At 35.1% G+C, this 22,881-nt stretch overlaps 1 long non-coding RNA gene across 2 annotated transcripts; it reads right to left on the bottom strand.

The window, feature by feature from the left end:
- Window positions 1-15,049: 15,049 nt before the first annotated feature.
- On the bottom strand, window positions 15,050-19,102 carry LOC120514946. 2 transcript variants are annotated; one of them, XR_005630549.1, is made up of 3 exons: window positions 18,739-19,102; window positions 16,187-16,323; window positions 15,050-15,993 (listed from the first exon to the last, which is right to left on the bottom strand). It is a non-coding gene; the product is annotated as an uncharacterized LOC120514946 (long non-coding RNA). The 2 variants fall into 2 exon arrangements; XR_005630550.1 differs by lacking the exon at window positions 18,739-19,102 and adding an exon at window positions 17,888-17,975.
- Window positions 19,103-22,881: the final 3,779 nt, after the last annotated feature.

Raw genomic sequence — 22,881 nt, 5'->3', positions numbered from 1 at the left:
ACTCGCTGCAACTTGAGGTAGAAGGGATATCTAGTGAGGAAAGATTCTTTCCGCTAGAGGTGCATCTGCAAGCAAGTTTCACTTTAGCTAGTATCTTCTTATAGTAAACACAAGTGTTAGTCGGCAAAATTTGACAAAAGTTGCAAATATGCCGTGTTTCTCTTTGAAGTTGTCCATATATAGAATATACAACAAACATACTTTCATAAATAGTCATCCTGAGGCCAGCTTAGATGATCTCTTTTTCTAGTTGCCCACAGGATGCTTTGCAAGACCAGCATAACATCACAGAGCTGTAGCATCCACTGTTTGATAGGACAGCCCCTTGAGTATATAAAACTGATCCAAGTAGTGGCCTAAAAACTAGTGGAAAATTTGTGAAAATATTTCAACATAAAACACGGGACAGAAAGAAACTGGAAATGTGCCATTACATTTGAGACTATATGGACTTGTAGGTGACCTGTGTGCACTAGGTGAGCCCACCCCTTTTATAGTATTACCCAGAGTTCTGTGCAGTTGATGCAAACACTAAGGACTGAAGAATCCACATGTTGTAAAGTGGCACTTATTTGGTAGCAGCAGCAGCGAATAACCAAAAGCATCATGGGAAAAAAAAACAAACTAGCTAGTAACTGCTTTTAAATATGTGTGTCGGGGTTTGGTGTATGGTGCAAACCTTAAATTTGCCACTGTCTGCAAGAAATGTTACTGTCCTGATATTTAGTTTTAGTAATTTTATCTCAGGAAGGCATGGTAGCACAGTGGTTAGCACTACTGCCTCACAGCACTGGCCACATTTTGGGCCAAATAGCATAACAGGCATATGTTTCCCTAGCTGTAGAAGATACTTAAAATGCCCTTCCACTATTTTAATCCACTTAAAACTAGTTTAGTTTCTTCTTCCCTATTGAATTCAATGGATTTAGTTGAGTTCGGTGAAGTTCTTGTACATTTCAGCGATTGCTCCTTACTTGAGGCAAAGTGAATTCAGCAGGGTTCACTCATCACTAGCAAACACCATTCCAGTGTACTTTACAAGTGCAAACCTGCAATCCAATGACTTCACTTCATGACACGACTTGAGCCACAAACAGGGACTGAACAGGTAACAAATTTTCTACGTGTCACATTAAAAGAAATTCCAAGGGCAAGTGATGGACACTTTGAGGGGATTATACTTCACAGGCACTCTGGTAGCTCATGGGTTCAGATCTAACAGAGGATAAAACTAAAAGTAGTCCGCCTTGCTTTGTAATTCTTTTTTAAAGTGAGAAGCAGTATAAAAAACAATGGAGGATTTGTGGGGATAATGTAAAACAACAAACAGGTTACCCGTTCAGAGATAAAACTCACATTGCGCCCAAATCTGTGCCAGTTTAGACAACCAAATTCACACAACACTGCACTGGATAAAAAAAATGGAGGGCCAGTTGGTATAAAACTATCAATCTCAAGTGTACGGTAAACAGAAATTCAACATATGCTCAACACTGATATTCATTACTAAATGAAATGGAAACAGTCATAACTGATAAAAGTAGCTTTCCAGTACATAAATGGTTAAAAAAAATCAAAACTTGCATGAGTCCATAACTATTTTCAGTTGAATTTCATGGACCGCATTGCACATTCAGGTCATTAGAAAGCATCAAACCAAAGCTTTCTTTTTTATTTGAGTGAGCAAAGACAATAAAAAGAGGCTCTGCAATGTGTGTGGATATAATTTAATCTTTAATGTGTGAAGAACAATTTATAAATATTAAAAAAAAATCAAAAATACACAACAACCGTTCCTTTTTTTAGTAAAGAAATGCAAAGATCTGCATTGCTGAGGGCTTGAGATGTATTCAATTTTTATATAAATATTTTTTGGATGTTCTGCAATTTTATAAAATCAATGTGTGACGACTTTTACCAAAGAAAATTGAATCCTGGCAAGCCTAACAATATCAAATTGTAATGCAGTTTGTCTCCTTCAATCTTTGAACTACTCTATATTGTTAATCTAATTTTGCTTTTACAGATTACTGAGAATATAAATTTTGAATAGAAGAAGAAATAATTATTGTCAAAAAAAAATTTACAGTCATAAAATTCATAACCTTTTCAAATTATATTTCATGTTTTACAATTCCAGCCTCAAAAACGACTAATACCTTGTTATACATTTATTTTTGTTTCAGATGCTCTTATATTTTGTCCATTTCTTAACTAGAGTAATTGAAAGAATATAACAGGAAATATAAATGTATTTATTTTTACGCCTACGCTATATTTCACACAAACAAAAAATGAGTTACAGAAATATTGTCAGAGTGAGTCAGGCCACTTGTCCTCTTCTTCATTATGTGAAACGGCTTCTAAATTAGCTTTGTAAATTGCCACATACAAGAGGCGTATTAGCAGATGCTGGGGTTCGCTCAGAGAACTTAATGTGTAAGTGAGGGGTAGGAAGAGAACGTAAAGATTGGAACAAAGTTTGGTGAGAGTAAGAAGAGAAGAACAAATGGCAGTGGACAAATACAAATAACCAAAGCTTCTTTTGTGCTTTTCTATATTCTGTTGTCTCAAGTTTTAAATTTGAAATATGTCAGATTAGAACTGTTTCTTGGTGATATATAAAGCTTTGTGCAATGTATCAAATCAAATGTAAAATATCAAAAACTTTTAATAGGATACACCAAATGAAAAACCCTTTTAATGCCAAAATTGAATATATCATCTCAACACATGACACACTTTGCTGAAGGGCTCTATCTGTGTGGGATATTAGTCATTAAATGTGCTGAAAACCATTTTGAGAATATGTCACCTCTCTCTGTAAACTCTTAAAGTGTTGTAGGGAAATTCAGCTTTAAAATATCAAAAGCCTTAAACATATCTCAAAGCTCAACTCAGTCCTTTATACAGAAGTGAAAAGAACGCTAAACAAACCTTGTGCTGCCTAGACAACCCTCCATACTTATTCAGTGCACAACACAGCTAGAGGACCAACCATGACCCCAGAAGACAAGTCAATGACTACAATTAAACATGCCATTCGGGGATCAGCCGTCATCACGGCATTCCACACAAAGAGGCACTATGGCAAGTAAAAAGGATGAAGAGTCTTGGCTAGAAACAAAAAATATATACTTGCTCTCCAAGTGACTTCAAAACATCATCTTGAGGATCCTGCCTATGTGTGGCTGAAAGTCAAAATTTCACATCAGACTAGCGTAGCACTTTATGTTCCACATGCTAAGCTAAATCAGTGTTGTATATCAAACGCTACACATCAGCCATATCATACCATTCCCATTTTAATTTATATTGGCCGTTGCCAATTTGGTCTCACCCATTAAGGATAGCGTAACAATCTTATCACTTGTCACCCCAAGCAGGTTCAGCAAATGGATGAAACGACATACAGTATATGTCTACTATTCTTGTAATGTTAAGTAAAAACAGGAGTTCAAATAAAAATGAATTCCATTAACATTATTTTGGTGGAAAATCTTCCATGCAACTGATCTAGCCAATACAGATTCTGTCCCACGTGACCTTGAATTGTATTGAGGAGGTTTCAAAATTGAATGTTCAAGTTGTCTAAGATGACAAAGTATGGTTTCTTATTGTTTCAAACAGCCTGTTACATGTTGAACCCTTGGCACTGGCCACTAAAAGAGTTATAATTAAGTTGTGAACATATAAATATAAAAGACTAAATAAATGACTGCGCCCTGCCCGAGGTTTGTTTCCTGCCTTGCGCCCTGTGTTGGCTGGGATTGGCTCCAGCAGACTCCCGTGACCCTGTGTTGGGATATAGCGGGTTGGATAATGGATAGATGGATGGATAAATTACTGCATCGCTAGAAAAATAGTTTTGATCTTGAATTCCAAAAAAAAATATTGTTGTGGGTACTTTAACATTGCAAGAGCCTCCTTAATAAAGCAAGATATGCTCATTTTTACTGCTTTTTACTCTTTGCCACCTTGTATTAAGTCACAATATGCCAAGTAACACCAATTGTGTCAAAGTGTCATATGAAATATATCTTGCTATACAAAGGGGAATGAAGGAATATTGATAATTTATATGCCTTGTTAAACACGCCCAAAAGTTATTCTGCAATAAGTCAGTTAAATGAGTCCAGCCGCCAATTTACCCATTTAAATAATGGAACTACTTGATTATCCAGCATAGCTTTATTCTCCACCGTCTTTTATTCTTCAAGTAATTTGGCATTGCACTGAAATACAATATGTGCAGCTGCCAGAAATCAGTTGCTCCAGAGACAGGAGTTCTGTTCCTTGCTCTCCCTCTCCAAGACTAAGAGGACATGTGATTGATAGCCAATGATAGTGTACAGGACCCCTCTTTTAGATTCATCAATTTTGTTTATGATCTGTAATTTACCGGCTTCATCTCAACAGAAAGTAATAGTTTGACTTTTGTCTGGAAATTAATTTGAAAAGATCACCCCTAGATGATTAGATTACAAAAAATATTTCAAAACTCCCTAGATATGTGCAACCGCTCAACGCCTGTGCCTCTGCTCATCTTGGCAACGTCATCTCCCTTTGCCCTTACTGTGCCATTCAGTGATTCCTTTATACAGGTTTGTACAATCACTGTAAATGGTCGTAATTCTGCTTTAAGTGTTTTTTTTTTTTTTCAAACAAAAGGTGTGATGATAATAAATAGTATTTAGAGCCCTTCATTTAATTTATAACTGTGCAGACATTTATACAATAAAGTAAGCACAGACAATATTTTATACATTTGCTGCTTTCCAATGCCTTTGTGAAGTATGGTAAGAAATCTTAAGAAGAAACGTCTGAACATTACTTTTTTTTTTTTTCAGCAAATATGCCAAGCCTGTCTTTTTATGGTCTTCCCCTCAGTCTAGGGCACCATTTCATTTCTCTGTTGTGAATGACTTTTATTACTAGGAAATAAGGTGGGATTACCTCACACCAGGGAGATTTTCTCTTATGAACCGTTCTTGATTCTTGATGTACTGCCATGTTTATGAAATGTGTTTACAAAGTCCAAGGTAAAATATTGTGTTGTCAGTAAGACAGTTACAGCTCCTTATTGTGACACTGCTCTTGGTTACTTTTTTATTGGGTTACGCTAGGCAAAACCCTTGCTCTGCACTAATTACACAAGAGCTGAACAATAATGCTCATCTAATCATTTTGAATACAAGTGTAGCCATGCAACCCGTGCTGTGCATTTACCTTCATTATTCGTTACATTTTTATAGGTAGGCTTAGAATTTCAATTTGGGGTGGTGGGAGCAAGCTGTTCATTTTGTTTTAGACATTCAAATCAATATTGTTGGTATCATCTTTCTTCAAAGCAGTTTTAGTGAATTTTGCTACAAAATACTCAGATTTATATCTTAGAGGGCATTAAGATAAATTCATCAGTCCTGGATTTTACTTTCTTTTTTATTACAAAAAAGTTACCATTATATTTGTCTTTCTTTTTGTGTGAATGGTATGCTGGTGCCACTGATCTGCTGCTCTTGAACTGAACATTTGGGCACAGGAATGACATTTTTTGTACTCGAGCAGAGTCATACGACACTGCCTGGGGTAACAAAAGGGCCCTCTCAAGCAGGGCTGATTTGAATTTTGAAGTAGTTAGAAAAAGACCCTTTTTAATTGGAAATACAGAAAAGTAATATTTGCCACGCCACTGAAAAACAAGCAATTTTATGTTGTATACTCCAGATTCAGCAGTTTAGTTTTATTTAGGCATCAAAAACAGCTACATTTGTTTGAATGGTTGTGTTTTTGAGACTGTAGAACACTGCAATTTATTTAAAACACACACTAATGCATATGTATCTGTTGAGTGTTTTAAAGACAAGTCAATCAAACTGTTCAAGAATTAAGAGCAGTGAATTAGATTATATAGTATCAGTAAAAACTAAAATAAGGGGTGGATACCAAATATTATAAACTTCTCCTTCTGTTAGGCCTTCTCATGGTGAGAATGTGACCCCTCCTTTCTGGCTTCAGGCAGACTGGAGGACTGCAAACGTAGCAGCACCTGCTGCCTTGTGGGTTAGGCTGTTTAGCCAAAGGTTAGATCCAGTACTGGTAATACCAGTTGTCGTCCGGAACGTCATCTGGACAGTATTTTACTACCAAAACTTTAACTATGATCATGTTGCAAATGCGGACCCAAGAAAACATGGCATGAAGTTGTGAGTGCCGACAGGAAGGTGAAAGGTATGAAAATCGAGGGTGCTCAAGACTGAGCAAAGTGGAGGTGACTGATCTGCAGTTAATCAGGTAAATGGCCTTTAAACGTGATGATGGTGACGATGATTACCATATACTGTAAGGAAAGTTTTTTTGCTTAAATAAGAAAAGTTTATTTTAAAAGGTAGTTACTGTTACATTGTAAAAAAACTTTGCTTGTCATAGTCATGTAGTTATTAAGCATAGCTTTGTTTTTACTATAATCAACTATACAAAAAATCAGATTTTCTTATTTTTGACATTAATTATATTGCATTCTTATCCTTTGTTATGAAGAAAATAAAATAAAAAGTTGTCAATAAATTGAACAAAAAACAAATGACAGAAAGATCTCAGTAAAGTTGCTTGCACTATTTGTGCTTTTGCTATTGTAAAAGAGTATGAGTCTCGATTTTTGTGTATGTAACAATGAGAATTAAATGACCACTTCAGATTAACCCAAACATCTTTTTTCATGTCGTTTGCTATTGAACAAGAATCCTAACATAAGGGGTATGTTAATTGTTATGTACTTAAATAAGCATCTGGGCTGCCTGGTACTGCACTGGTACACATCTCGAATCAAATGCCAGCGCTGGACACCGACTGTGAAACTTTACACATTCTGTCTGCGTCTATGTGGACACTTCTCCAGCTACTCCAGTTTTTGCTTTCATGTTTCAAGCATATGTTAGTCTGATTGCCAGCTCTAAAGTGTACCGGTGTGAGTCAGTGTAGGTATTTCATGAATTAGTTCCTACCTCTCACCCAGTGCTGCCACAGTACACTCAGGCCGCAACTCTGAGCTTGACTGAGTGGGCTGATAATGGATGCAGAGACAATCATCTACTGCATCTTAAATAAAATGTCTGTCATGCCATGAGAATTTAATCATTCAGTTTAGATAGACACTATGAAGAAACCCAGTTGAATGTCACCAAAAAATTAAAGAGTACTTTTTTTTTTTCTCTCAGTGTAGAGGGCATATAATTGTTCAAAGTTTATCCATAAAGTAAAGTGAAAAAACATAGCAGCGCTCTGTCAGCATATTTTTCTGCCAATGCTTGTCAGCAAGTGTTCTTTCATTGCATGACAACTCCCGCCCTCATTTTACGGCAGTTGAATTTTGAAGTTCTCAACTACCCACTCTGCAGCCCCTTTAATAAATCTTGTTTACATTAAATATGCTAACCTGCAAGACATTTTCAATTATCTTACAGGTCTGTGTTGGCACAAAAGACAGGGTGCCATCATTAACCTGAAATATTCATATTCAATGCAAGGAGAAAGCAAGTTAAAAAATGTCTAGTGCGAAAAAAGAAGGTGATAAAACAAATGCTAGCACATTCTGCACAGTTAAAACCTGCTTCCATGCTGAAGATAATTAAGCTGCTCATCAGCTGTAATGAAACAGTGCATGTCCACTTGTAGCAACATAGATTGAAGAAATAAACAAACAAAAAGACGCCTTTTGTGCAAATATTAATTCTCACTAAAGAACGCCTTGTGTTTCTGCACCACCATCAGAACCTGTCCTCAACGTTACTCCCCACACCAGTCTCTAAAGTGGATGTTCTGGCATTTGCGATGTACTCCTGTCATACCTCTTTGCCTTCTAATGTACAAAATTAAGGAAAAGGTATTGATATCAAAACACGCATTTGTGGTCTGGTAATTAGACAGCTTTACTTATGTTTAGTTAACTTTATAAATTTTGTGCGTTTTTGTTTTGCTGTGTTGCACAGCACATATTTTAATGCTTCTGAATGAAGCGTTTATTTTAGTAACCATTTGATTTAACAATTTAATGGGAAGAAGAGGGATCCTCTAAGACAAAGCATTCATTGATACATAAAAATGAATTTGCAGAAGCATACATCATGCATATATAATGGTCTCCAATAATCCCAGCTAACTTGGAGCATAGCTGTTTGCTGCATTGCCATAAGAACATAAGAAATTGACATCTTGCTTGAAGAAGTGACCTGAGTTGCCTCGAAAGCTTGCATATTGTAATCTTTTTAGTTAGCCAATGAAAGGTGTCATCTTCTCACTACAAAAATGAGAAGAAACCATTCAGTCCATAAAGCTCATCTGTCTAGGTAATGGCGGAACTGTTCCAATACCTACTCCACCTTGTCTTCCTGTATGTCTTTATGCAGTGGTACAGAAAGAGGAATGAACATTTCAAAAGGCAGTCTTGATATAACAGATAAAGTATGTCCATTGTTTAAGCTAAACTACTTAGTAATATCTGAAATATGGACAAACCGAAGACTGAGCAGCTTTTCTCTAACTGAACTCACTGTGAAGCTCAGTGCAGTAGTTTGTGCTGCTGCTCGCCAGTTCCAAGAGCTACAGTTTGATTCCTTGCCTGGCCACAGGCTGTGTGGACTTTGCACATATTCCCTGTTGTCTGTGTATATAGTACTTAGCTATCATGTTAGATGCCAAAGACCTGGATATTAGATTAAGTCCATGTGGATTTGTGTTAGGGTGTGCTGGACTGGTACACCATTCGGCATCAGTTCTTGCCTGTCACCCAGTACTGTCAGGATGGTCATATTAAGATATCAGAAAAAAGTTCAGAAAATGAGTGGATGGATAAAGAAACTTTCAATTAGCATGAGCTTTTTTAGTAGGAATGGCTAGTTTTTGTTTGTTTGTTTTTTACTAAATTGTGTCAGACTATTATCTTTAAATTAAATGATAACCTTCTCCTTACAAAATGAAAGTCAGTACAAATCCAAAAAAGTTAATGGCCCTGTAATAATAAACTTTCAAGAACAGAAGTATGAATGTGTGCAAAAGGCATGTTAGAAAATGACTGTATTGTTTACTAAATGATGATACACGACTGAATTTGATTGTATGTCCAGTTTCGCGATAATTAAACACTCTATTATTACATTCATTTTTATAAAATTTGATCTGACAATGCCGTCTGTAACAAGGTGTTTCATTCAGATATCCCTGTTCAGCACACTCTTTTCATAAAGCTGAAGAACAGGAGAGGATTAAGGTTAAAAATGTCTGACTGAAATCCTTATTTAATAGGTTCAGGTAAAAAGCCAGTTTTTATTAGGAAGTGTTAGCAGTGCTATATCAGACAGAATTGAAATTTCCACTTGGGAATAAATATGTCTTACTTTTTACAAGTACTTTTTAACATCTTAATTAAATCCCAACCAAATGCATTCAAGAATGAGTGAAATTTGTGAGTCCCATTCTCTTTCACACAGAAGAAAAACAAAAATCACTAGAGCTAAAGCACAGTCATCATTAAATCTTTATTTCCTTCGATAAATCGCCTCTGTGAATGTACATTAAATATATATTTATCAACACAGGACATTTTTACTGTTTACAAGCACTGTTTGCTTGTACAATTCTGTTTTGTAAAAGGATTACTGTGGCTTTTGACACTGGCCTTTGGTAAATTTTATCTAGTCATCGCATTAATAACCTAAATAAATAAATAACAAATTAATCAACAAATATAAGTAACATATTTTAAAGCAAAATATTCGTATTATCCCCACTACTCCACTCAGGATTATGCAGGCTTAGAAATCGATATGGTATGTTGTACTTATTATATGTACAAAATATTATTTATATGATTTATTTATTTAACAATGTTTATTTAATAATAATAATAACACATTTTACTTATATGGTTCCTTTCCCATGCTCAAGGTGCTTTAGTTACAGTATATTTGCTAACAATATTTTTTTCTGCCCCAAAAGATGTACGGTACATAGTGGTGAAATTGGCAGCCCTAAACTGAACTGGTATGAGTGAGTATGGATGTGTGCCCCAGTGTGTCATAAAATGTACTGGTGCCCAATGTGTATTTCTAGGATTAGGTAAGCCTTGTCATGGCCTAACATTGACTCTTTGAAGTTTCAATACAACAATGATGGAAACATGAAGTTATATTCCCTCTAATGAAAAGTTATGTTCACCATTTGTAGAGCTAAATTAGGTATAATATTAAATCAGTTTTAATTTGATAAATGTGGATATATATGTAGAAATAGCAGACACTTAGGTACATTTATATTCGATTGTGGATAAAAGACAGTTTCATAAATTTGGACCAATAGGGGGTCAACACCTGAAAAATCATTCTTCTTCAGGAATCTTTTATCTCAGTAATAAAAAATCCCTGTAAATAAATTTGGTTCAAAATTGATAAATGGGTGGCATGGTGGTGCGGCGGTAGTGCTGCTGCCTCGCAATAAGGAGACCTGGGTCCTCCCAGCATGGAGTTTGCATATTCTCCCCGTGTCTGCATGGATTTCCTCTGGGTGCTCTGGTTTCCTCCCACCATCCAAAGACATGCAGGTTAGGTGCACTGGTGATCCCCCTACTGTGTGGATGTGTGCCCTGCAGGGGCTGGCCTGTGTTGGCTGGGACTGGCTCCAGCAGACCCCCGTGAACCTGTGTTAGGATTCAACGGGTTGGGAAAATGGTATGGTAAATGATAAATGTCTGTGTAACTGCAAGTACAGTTTGTTTCAAACAGAAAAAGTAATGGAGTTTGTAAGTCTTGGAAGTAAGCCTGTTCAACTACAAGTACCGCAGCATCTGTTGTAGAATGCAACATGGTAACTTTTCAAGTTAGCGATTGTACAAAACAGAGAAAATATCTTTAATAGTAGTTTCAACACATACAGTAGCACAGCATTTCCAAATTCAATTTCCAAATTTATTTTAGGGTTTCAGAGTGTACCACCAAAGCATTGGGCTTAAAGAAGGACAAGGTACAACTCCATTGTAGGGTCCACACATCCATACTTAACCTCACAAAGGGCCTATTTGGAATCACCCCTTAACCTAACCTCACAACATTCAGATGTGAGAGGAAAATTAGAACATCTGGAGATAAACCCACGCAGCCATGAAGAGAGGTGTAAAATGGACCCCATGCACATGCAGGGTTTGAACCAAGCACACTGGATTGTGAAGTGGCAACAGTGGCTACTGCTCTATTCACTTTCAGCATGAATGTTGAATATATTTACAGTGATGGCTCACATTATCTGATTTTAAAGGCATGACTTGAACAGCATCTGAAATAAAGCAGCTTATACTAAAGAATACACTGAGTAGAAAGAACAAGCTGCTCCATTCAGCTATGAGGCAGTATACTCAAATGTCACTCTGCATACTGTACGTAATGAGAGGTTTTCAGCTTAATAGTAAGTACCAATGTTTACATCGTGATTTGTTCAAGTGTGTTTTAGCACTAAAATGCGTTGGAACTTTTCTGCTAAGAAATGTATTCTAGTTTAACAAGAGAATCTTCTCTGCACCAGCTCTTAACATGATACCTCTCTCTGTGTGTCTGACATTGCCACAGTGCCTCATTTCCCCTTTGTCGTGTTACAGGCAAGACGACGCAGGGCCTGCTGCTCCAATACGTTCTCTATTGATTAACACTTCTTATTTGGGGGTGTTATGTGATGTGGCTGGTGGAGGCTGCAAGAAACCAGGGGATCATAAAAAAGGTAAATGCCCGTGGGCCTGGACCACGTGGCCAAACAAAGAGCATTAAGCACTGAGAGCGTTTGCTGAATAACTCCTGACCCTTTTGTTTAATAATGAATTATTTTTTATTACAGCTCTTATTAAAATGTATGAGGCTATAATGCAATTTATAAAATAGTTGCTGCAGTAAACAACAGTCTCTTCTAGACGTCACTCTTTAAAGCAACAAAATGAATTGGCACCAGACTTAATTCTGAAAGAGTCTGTTCAAAATTAGTGATTTTTGGAAATAAAAAAGAATACACTAATGTGTCTTCACTATAGGTGGAAGCGTTCTAACAACACAGTGGATACGTATTAAAAGAATCCATCCTGAATATAATTTAATGCAAACTGAAAATTACAGAGGACCAATAAAGTTCAATTAACATGCTGTAGTTTCTCCCTCTCCAAAGCAGAGCAGGCTGATTGTAATTTCAAAAACCTTTTAGAATTCTAGGACAGTATTAATTTCTTCGGAATAGGTGAATCAGATTTCAGTAGTTAGTGTGAATTAAGTGAATCATAACATTAAATGTTAATTATGTTGGACATTTTTGTAAAAGCCAATTGAATGCTTCATTGAGTTATAAAAATGGTGTGGCTTAGACAATGCATTTTTTGCATATAAAATAATTTCAGAAATGTAAGGACAGAAATACCTTGTAATATGAATGTTATATTTGGCATTTTATTTCTTTTAGATGGGAAATTCCACTATATTTTTTTTAAACAGTCACTTTTCAGTAGTGAGCAACAAACAAGAGAAAAATGTTATGCTGAAAATTATTGAAACATCACATTTCTGCCGACCATTTATTAAGATATCTTATTAGTTTTCTGTTTCCTTAAAATTTTATGTTTGAAATAGCAGTGGCAGAAAATATTTTAATTTGTTAAAGAACAATTCAAAAAAATCATTACATTTTAATTTTGCAGGGACATACATAGAGATAACTGATTAATTAATATTTAGACAAGGAAACAAGATGTTTCATAGTCAAGTTAAATTGTACTATGCATGTGAAATCAATACACTGTAAGGATTGCTGGTTGCAGCTGTGTAACAGATGGCAATTAAAGACAAACTGTAACCTTATCAGACTTACTTGTCCATCATTACCATTAAGGGATTTCTTATCTTTATGTAAAAAATAATGTAGCTTTCCTATTCTCCTTCTGTTCAGACACAATTGAATTTACACTTTCTATCGATTACTGCTGCACACAGCATAAGCCAAGGTATAATATCAAATCTTTGGTAATCTGTATGCACTGCCTCGTATAAATGACAATTGCTTATCTTTGTACTTATTTTATTTTAATTCTCTTCTTTTTAATCAAGCGTGCATTAGTAGACAGGTGCATTATTGGCCTTGCTACAAAAGGTCCTCCAGTGCATCATAGTGCTGCAAAGCACTTATTCCCCTTCACTCTAACTGTCCAAAAGCCAACCTTTTTACTAATTGGGTGTTCTTCAGAGACAACTGATTGCTAGCAGTCTTCTTTTTCTTTCATTTTTACCCTTTTCCACTTCCTCTTAACTAATAATATATAATCCACCGCAGTTACACCTGTACTCATATATATTTCATACATTTGGTAGAAAAAGACACATCTGCACAATAATGATTCCAAGTTTTCCTAATGTAAAATCATTTAAAGAGCACCCAGTATGTTTGTGAATACTCTCATCTCAGTTAATTAGGATTCATTCAAGATGACCCCCAAAGGTTAGGCAGGTTTTTTTTTAATTACGTTACTGTTGTATTAACTGATTTTGCTGTCCAACCAATGCAATGTATTGGAAATGGTTCTTTTGACCTTTTAAATATTGTGATTTTTTTTTCTTCCTTGAATGTTAATTGCATTATTTCTGTTTAAATTAAAAATCCATTTTTTTTTTACACCATCCGGCACTATATTATTATTGTTAATAGCACTGAAACTTTAATAACCATTTTTAGTTTTTAGAAAAAAATAAATGAAAATGAGATGCTAAGAATCGAGAACTACAAAGAAGATGCTTTATTTATTATATAGTAAGGAAAGCTAAAGGAGCAAGATGTCTATAGCTGTAGTGCACTGCAAAGCATAAGCAATTCAGTGTATGCTAACATAATTTATTAGGACACATATTCATCACCAAAAATGAAAAAAGGAAAATCCAAATGAATGCTACAATTATTCCTGTTATGTAGTGGGTTCTGTTTTACTTTATGTAGCAAATATGGCTGTTTAGGAAGTCCATAGTCTGTTGTCCATAGGCTCTTACCTCATATATTTAAGTGAAACATGGGTATATTAATAATGCCTAAACATATGAAAATTTGTACTCCAAGCAAATTATCTGTGTTCTCAAATGAGGGAAAAAAAGTTACAATAATATAATTGCAGTTCTAAAAGTTTCGAGTATTTGCTTGGCTACTACCATGTTCTTAGTGTTAAATTGACTTTCAAGTATTAATTCAAGTATTTCAGAACATACCATGCATGCAATACTGTATATTTCTTTTAATGTTACTAACAATTATGATTTTTATTCTGTTGCTACTGAGTAAAACCTGATTATTTATAATCCCAATAATATGGGTATCAGTGTGTGGAAAATGAAATAGAATTAAATAAATAAATAAATAAAGTCCCGCAGGCTCCTGTGTGGTTGAACGATCAAAGATCTGGAGCACAGGTCCTCTAGTGGTAGGATGTACTCGGCGTTCCATCTGACATTACTGGACCCAGTTGGTGCCAAAGAGAGCCCAAGTTCTGAAGTCTTTTTCAAAGCATTTTTAGTACCGTCGTCAATTCAAAAACTAGTCTATTGGACATTTGTGGACATTAATTCCAATTTGAATAAATATATTTAATAGAAATAAAATTAATTTGTCATGGGAAATACCTAATTTTTACACTGAATTGTAAAGTCAAGGGAAGGAAGCTTAGAAACAGACACATAAAAATAATTTATGAGGTTACAGGGCTCAGAGTTGTAAATCTGTCTGCACAAATTCTGCTCAAGTGAAAATTTGTATATTTACAAGAAGTAATGCACATTCACATAGTTTAACCTTTATGGATTTGATTATTTTGTTACAAAGAAATAAAAACAGTTAGTTTAGATTCCAAAGTATATTTATTGATTTTGATTCAATATGATGACTATACATGAGCTCCAATATGATCAGCTATTATTTGTAATGTTTATTCCTTCACAGATAATAATATAATATCTGATTATAAAATTGTTAAAAAGAATCATTTACAGCATGCTTTTTTTTTTTACTTCTTTACTTAAAAAAATTAAATGCTGCCTTAAACAACATCCACTTATGGCAAGAATTAGACTCTGTCTCACATTGTGAACATTTTGCTTCATGGCTCTTGCTATGCAGTAATCACAGAAATGTGGATAATAAATCTAATTTTGAAATCAGTTTGCTCAGAAATAACTAAGCTAATGCATTTGCTGCAATAAGCTACTCAATGTAAAAAATATTTTATGGATTTTTAGCCATCAGAAAAGATAAGGAGAAACGGTGCAGAGATCCTCTGTAACAATCATTCAAATGTGACAAGAAGCCATAGCACAGTTACATTTCAGCAGTACTTAAATACACAAATTAAGGCAAACATATATATTTTTATGTTTTAAAGATCAGCACTTAATACAAGATTGGCACAGTGAGATTAACAACAGTACACAGTACACATAACAGGGCTTTAAAAAGATCTGCTTCAAAAATCTTAAAGCTAGATAAGATATCTAAAAGCTAAATTCCATGAAAAGCGGAAACTGTTCACATCAGGCATTTTAGACAATCTCTCAAAAGAACACTTGTAAAAAAAGCAATGCCACTTCAAATCTTATTCTGTCTGGTTACTTAATAAATGGACTTTGGTGATAGCTTTAGTGTATATAATTGCCCACAATATATAAGAAACCAGGCAGGCCAGCCCTTTCAGATCAAATGGGTTTAAGCTTCTTGGAGATGCTGAAGAAAGTACTCTCCTCGACTACGCGTATTCTTAAGCAATAACAACGTAATCCGTATTATCCACCCAAGAATACCCGTCACCGAAGAGAGTCTTAAAGAAGGAAGAAATATGAATTTAAACACTGAGTACGGTCCACGGCCATTTGGCAACTGGGAAGTTTTGATAAGATTGATTGAAGATGCCTTTTATCACAAGGCAAGGCCCCATCAATGGTTTTTCTGTAAACAGAAATTAACACAATGCATTTTGAAGGAAAGTAACGATTTAACATAATTTATATTTTTTTAATATATCACAAGACATGTGCCAAAACTGTATTCTGTATAATTATGCAAACACATTCATGTCCAAATAAAAATAAACAAGCAAAAAAAAAAAAAAGGCAAACCATCTTGTTGAAATTGTGCTTACCTGAGAAATCTGCATTTTAAGGCTTCCTTTTCGCAATGGCCTTTTGAATTTCCATCCATCTGATTTCCATCTCGCAAGTCCTCAGCTGCAGTGGCTCTTCACTTACACTGGCAGCTATCCAAGAGTAATGAGTATTCCTATAAAAGTGGCAAATGGTTAGGGTTCACTGTGAAAACCACGGTCTTTCAGCTTGTTTTAAAATGACTATTGTCTGACACACCACCAAGGATAATTGAGCTAGAAAGATGTTCTGCATAAAATAAAATGCTATGAACACATTGCGCTAATATATATATATATTTTTAATTATACATTTTATGTTACAAATCCATTTATTGATACTATGACAGATGTCAAAAAACACAGGTTTTGCATTTGTATTGGACTTTTTTTTATAAAAATCCTAGACAATTTTAATATAATAATCAACAGCTAATAAATAATGAAACACATTGCTGCATGTCTTTGCTTTACGGTCTTCTCTAAAGACTGACTCATAGGAAAGCAGTAACATTAATCCAAGTAACTTATATTTTTAGATGTGCTGATTTCTTTCTGTGAATTAAGAAAACATACACAATGCATTCTATGTGGGAATAATTACTTTTCTAGCATGGTTTCTAAATAAATGTAATTTATTTAAATTTTAGATATATCAAATTATTTTAACAGTGAAGAACCCGCCTGCACTTCAAACAGTGGCTGGCATACTGCATGGGAAAAATGCATTTTTTTTTTTTTTTGCTATTTTACAATCAAACTACAAATAATTCACAGCTTTTAAAATGGATTTATTTGAAGGCAGGAAAGCTGAGTGTGTAGAACTGGAAACAGCATTAAAATCTGGAGAAAAATAATCTTGGCGTAAAATATACACCATTTCAAACACTGTAGCAAAGAAAAAAAAAATAAGTGCATTGATTTTATTGTCATCAAGCTCTCTCCCTCAAAATGTTTGAATCCTGCTAAGAAAATCAATACCTTTTTAACACTGCATTTTTTTTTCCTTACAATACTGAGAGTATTACGCCATAGTTCTTTACTTACAGTGTTTATGCTGTGCTGGGATTGTTAAATAAATCAAAAATATTTACATAATTGAAATATTGTAAAATTGCTCACACTGACAGTGTAGTGTAGCAAATATATATATATATATTTTTTTTTCTAAACAAAAGGAATACTGGAGAAATGTCTAATGAAGAGAAAGTCTAGTTTATGTGAAGTGAATGTTGTGGTAGCAACTACATTAACTGCATCCTAAAATGTAGTAATCTTGCCAAAAATGATTAACTTAGAAGACTTTAAAAATATTCAGTATAACTGACAATGGCCTTTAATCCAAAATATTAAAAATACCCACAATAATTTAAAAGCCAAACACAAGCAATCAAATAGGAATTAGATATTTAAGTACACAAAAATACATACATCGACATTGAAATGCTATCATTTTGTCAGTAATGTATAACATTTTTACATGTGTATAAGGCAGAGAGTTAGTGTAGATAGATAGATAGATAGATAGATCACAATGAAGACAAATATGAATCCATACTATTAATGAAGAAGAGCTGCATTAGCCAAACATCTAAAGTGAGAAAAAATAGAAGCAATCTGTTTCTAACGTTCAGACATTCATCTGAACAAAAATGTGTTTTTAAATAATTATCCTGTAAAATATAGGAAAGCAATGCTTACCAAAAAGTGAGTACCCCTTTTGATCACCATGCAGGGCAGACAGCTCATTCCTAAGAGGCGCGCTCCGGCTAGCAGCTGTACTGAAGCCACTGAGTACAACAAAAGCTCTAGTGCACCACAGCTAAAGCAGACTGAACTACTTACTATAACACCATTTCCTATGAGACCACTGCCTCCGAGTGCATAGACATACCCCCTCCAGGCTATGGTATCTCCTTAAAAAATGACTGTCAATGATACTAATAATCAGGACAAACTAAGTCTTATTTTAGAGACTTTTCAGGATGCAATGCTATTAATTCCAAAGAGACATCACCCTTTGCATGTTGAAATAAATAAATATCTATATATTTAAATTAATCTGCTTATTTTTAATTCAGATAGTTTTGTCACAATATACATCACTCTTTAAATCACATTTTCTCATTATTATTTTATCCTAATTTTCTTCAATCAGTGAAACAGATTTTTTATTCACACATATATATATATTTTTTTTGCTTTCTTTAAAGGCAGCATGTTTCCCTTTAACTAAGTACACCTATAAGTTCCATCTTCTTGAAGTGATCTTTTTATATTTTACATTTACAGCCTCCTCAAGTCTTGACATTAGTATAGCCCTTTATCGCCTTATTAGTTCTACAGTTTTGAACTATCGGAATGAGATGAAATTGTTGCAATGGTACAGCATGCAAGTCATGAGAAATGCTGAATGAAGCAACATGGCAATGACATGATTACACAAATCAGCATTACATTAAGCACTGCTCAGTAAGCGGAAACATAGATTTTTAATATTATTTCAAGAAAAGGGAAATAATCACAAATCCACCTCTATTGAAGCAGCTTACCCTTTCAATCCAGGTTTAAAGGCAACCTCCCACTGTGCACAAAGCCAGGGTGTCGTCTGATGTTTGACTGTGATATGCCTTGGATTATAAGGTTGCCTTGCCTCGATCCTCAGTTGATTTATATGGGTTACTGTGCTAATAAACCCAAGCAAGGATACCGGTGCAGTCTGCAGGCGGTGCCCATATGCCCGAAGCAGAAAACTGAATGCTGTTTCAACTGTGTTCTGGCCACTAGCAAGGCGCTTCTGGATCTGCAGGTAGAAAAAGCCACAAAGATTTTGTACAAAAAAAAAAAAAAGACTAAAATGCAGCAAATCGAGTAGTGTTCTGCATTTAGAAAATAAACTTAAAAAAGAAAGGCAGGGATAGAGATAGGGAGAGAAAGAGAGAGAGAGAGAGAGAGAGAGATGCTGAGAGGGAGAGAGTGGGAGAGAGAGAGGGAGAGAGAGAAAGAGAGAGAGAGAGAGAGAGAAAGTGCTGCAAAAATCAACAGCTGAGAGGCTTGCTCTGCACAGAGCAGTCTTTTGCTGAGAGAAAGAGAAAGAATAATTAGAACTGAGCAGCACACAGTAACAAAAACCAGTGACTCGTGGATCCCAGGAAGGCTAATGGTGGATTAATTGAGGAAGATCTGACGTGCATGCTTCATAGTCTCGTATTCATGACTTCCCAATGGGAAAAGGCCAATGCCTTATGGGACCATTGTTAATATACAATCAAAAAGCTGCTATCATGAAAATGGCTATGTGTTCATAGCCTATGTCCCTGATCACCAACATATGTTGACTGAAGCTGTTTAGTTGGTTGTAAAAAATGCAATTTTCTCTCACAGTCATAAAGATCCTCATTACCACTCCTTACAGAAAAAAAAGTTACATTTGACACACTCTCTCCAGTTGCACGCAGCTTGGATGAACAGACAAATCCAAACAAGGCATTGGCAGTTATGAGGAAAAGGAGTGTAAGGGACTTTTTTTTCCAGTGAGATCCCCACCATGCCTGATTTAGGAAATGGCCCATGATTTTTTTTTTTCTTTTTTTAAGGACCCCATGCAATTAATTGTGTTCAGACTGATGCAAGGTCATTTTAATGCCAGAAACCCTTTTAACTTTCCATGATAGAGATGACTTTTGAAGCTGGCATTTTCAATTACTTGGATTTAAAACGATTTAGGGTGGGGGGTGAAAAAAAATTGGGAATGAATTGATCTTAGCAATTATTGCTTCAGGATCACATACTTCTCTCTGGGCAGCCCATGAAAATAAAGCCCTTGCAAGCATTATTATGAATTTATTTTCTTCTGTAGTGTGCCTAAATTTTAATTAGCAATCTAGAGAAAAAAAAAATATATAGGTGCTTGGGCATTTAAAATACAATTTTAAAAAGTAATTGCTTGAATTTTACAAGGGTATCTAACTAACATACACGTTTGGTGAACCTGTTCATTTAAATACAGCACCTAATACAAAGGCACTGTCCAGTGAGTAGTGGTGCTGAAATGCATTTCAGGAACTCAGAAACATAGTACCTGGCCTGTCCTTGCAAAACCTTCATTTTTATCAAAACACACATTACATGGAATGAAAGATCAGACAGGTTCACTTTGTTTAAAATTGTACTGATTTATTAAAAAAAAGAATGAAAAGAAAAAAGACAGATCTTAGAAATGCATTTATAAATGTCCACACTTATAGCCATGTATAAGCCACCTATTTGAAAAATCTGGGATTGCTGCCCAAAGCCTTTTAAAACAATAAAAGTGAAAACATTTCTAATAATTTTCATTATAATGAACACTTAAATGTTTAAATTTTATTTTTAATTGAAAATAAAATCCCCTTTCCTGATCATTGACTGCTTATACAAAGTAGACAAAGGAACTATTGCCTGGTTGCTTTTAATCTGTAATACAGCAATCTACTGCCCCCTTGAGTCTATAAATGAGATTTTTCTTGTTCTTCTCCAGTATCTGGGCATTGTTTTTCTAGGTTTCATTGAGGACTGTTAGATTTGTATACATATGGCACATTACTAACCATGTAGCTACCTGGCTAAAATATTTCATTTTCCTTTATAACATTACTGTAAAATCAATGAATGGCACAAGTGACAAATTGTGCATTTGCTGACATGACACAGTTTTTTTATGAAGCTCATTCTGCTTTTATAGAATCACATAACCATACTCAAATACAAGCTGACAGAAATGATAAAAATATCTAAATGGTTACTTTTTATTGAAGAGTTTCTACTCTGTATAATAAAACTATCAACAGCGAACAGGGGCATGACCTTTTTAAATTCATGTTTATGTGGCTTCATTCAGGTTTTTGTAAGCTTCTGAAACTCTACCTAAAATAAGGAATTAGAGATTTGTACATTATAATTAAGGAAGTGGGATGTACTGGAAGTGGAAAATGGTTAATAATGTCCTGAATGCTTTAAGTTAAATATCACTTATGTGTTTGCTTTCTCTTCCTGCCGTAAATGTAATTGACTTCTTGGTGCATACAACAGCAACATATTAATTGGTCTTTATGGAGGTTGTGGCAATAAATTTGTGCTCTGAATGGTGTAACCTTATATCCCGAGCAGACTGGCGTCATTCTCTGTGCAGTAATCTGTCACTGAATTTCACAATCGATTGATGAAACAGTGGAATTTTATAATCAATAATGTGCTAAATATCGAATGCTTGTTCTAGATTACTTCAATTAGCCTGAACATGCCGTGGACATCCAACAGGATTATTAAGGCTTGGAAAACATGAAGACAAATCAAGCGCACGTTCCGATCTCTCATTTTAAACACATTAATCACCCACTTGATCTTCTTGAGATGGATGTGGACACCAAAACGCTGTGCATTGGTAAAATACATGGAATGGAGACACTGAACTTTAAAGGGGATTTTGTCTTCAGCTCATGCTACTCTGGTGTGCTATGAAAGCAGCAGAGATTACTTGTGACTGGGGCAGTTATCCTAATGTGATATGATTGTGCTATTGCATTATCGCCGTATTTAAATTTGAAGCTAGGTTAAATGGAATGAAAAATAAAAGTCCACAAAGTTGGGTACCAGCACTAACCAAAGTTAATGTCAGAGAAGAGATTTTCAAGAAATGACTCAACAACAAACAATAATTAAAGCACACCAGATGCCCACCTTTTATTTGTAGCATTGCACAAAAATATTATTTCCATGTACAATTAACAAGTAGTTTACAATTAAAGTGAAGCTGTGTTCACCTTTTTACAACTTAACCACTGATGTAGCAGTTGGGGTAACATTTTGCACCAGTGGAATGAAATGTATCTCTTAACCACTAGGCCATACTGCCTACAATAAATGAATACTTTTCTTTATATAATATCTTTCCCTTTACCATTCAAAGTAACTCACTTGCATTTTGATGTGTACAGAATTCATAGTTTTATAAATATATTATTGACATTGAAGTAACACAGTGGCTAGTACTGATGCCTCACAGCTCCAAGAACTTGGGTTCGATTTCCAGCTTGATGCCCCATTTTGGTGGTGTTTACATTCTTTTCTTTTCCATTTTTTTCCCACAGCCAAAATATGTGCATGATGGGTTAACTGGAGACTCTCACTTTAACCAGTATGCCATATAATGGACCAACATCCCAAACAGATTTCAGTTCCCTGCAAGAACTCACCAGTTTAAGATGGCCCAGAAATTATATTCTGCAAAAGATTACTGTTTCCTCACTGGCTATGGTTGATGATATGAACTACTGAATGACAATTATTATTATTTTTTTTTTTTACCACATTGCTTTATTTCTTGAAAGTGAGCAGAAGTAGCTGGAATGTGAACCTTTAGGCGAAAACACAGGTGAGCCCTTGAGGCAGCGTGTCTACATTGTCTTAGAAACAACACCGAGGCCCTCCTCTGGTCATGAAGAAGAAGCACCTAAATGAATATTAGCACCACAGGAGGCCTCAGCTACATCCTGTTTTTCCACCTTGGCCTGTCGGCATACAAAAAGAATGGTAAAGAGTTATGACAAACACAAACTGCTACATTCAAACATTTATGGAGAGAAGTATCTTTTAATAACATCACATTACCTAAATGTCAACAGTATAAACTGCAGCTGTTATATTCCACAGGAAAT

Source organism: Polypterus senegalus, chromosome 14 (assembly GCF_016835505.1).
Source record: "Polypterus senegalus isolate Bchr_013 chromosome 14, ASM1683550v1, whole genome shotgun sequence".
In the NCBI taxonomy this organism is placed as follows: domain Eukaryota; kingdom Metazoa; phylum Chordata; class Cladistia; order Polypteriformes; family Polypteridae; genus Polypterus; species Polypterus senegalus.
This window is presented reverse-complemented; position numbering and strand designations above follow the sequence as displayed.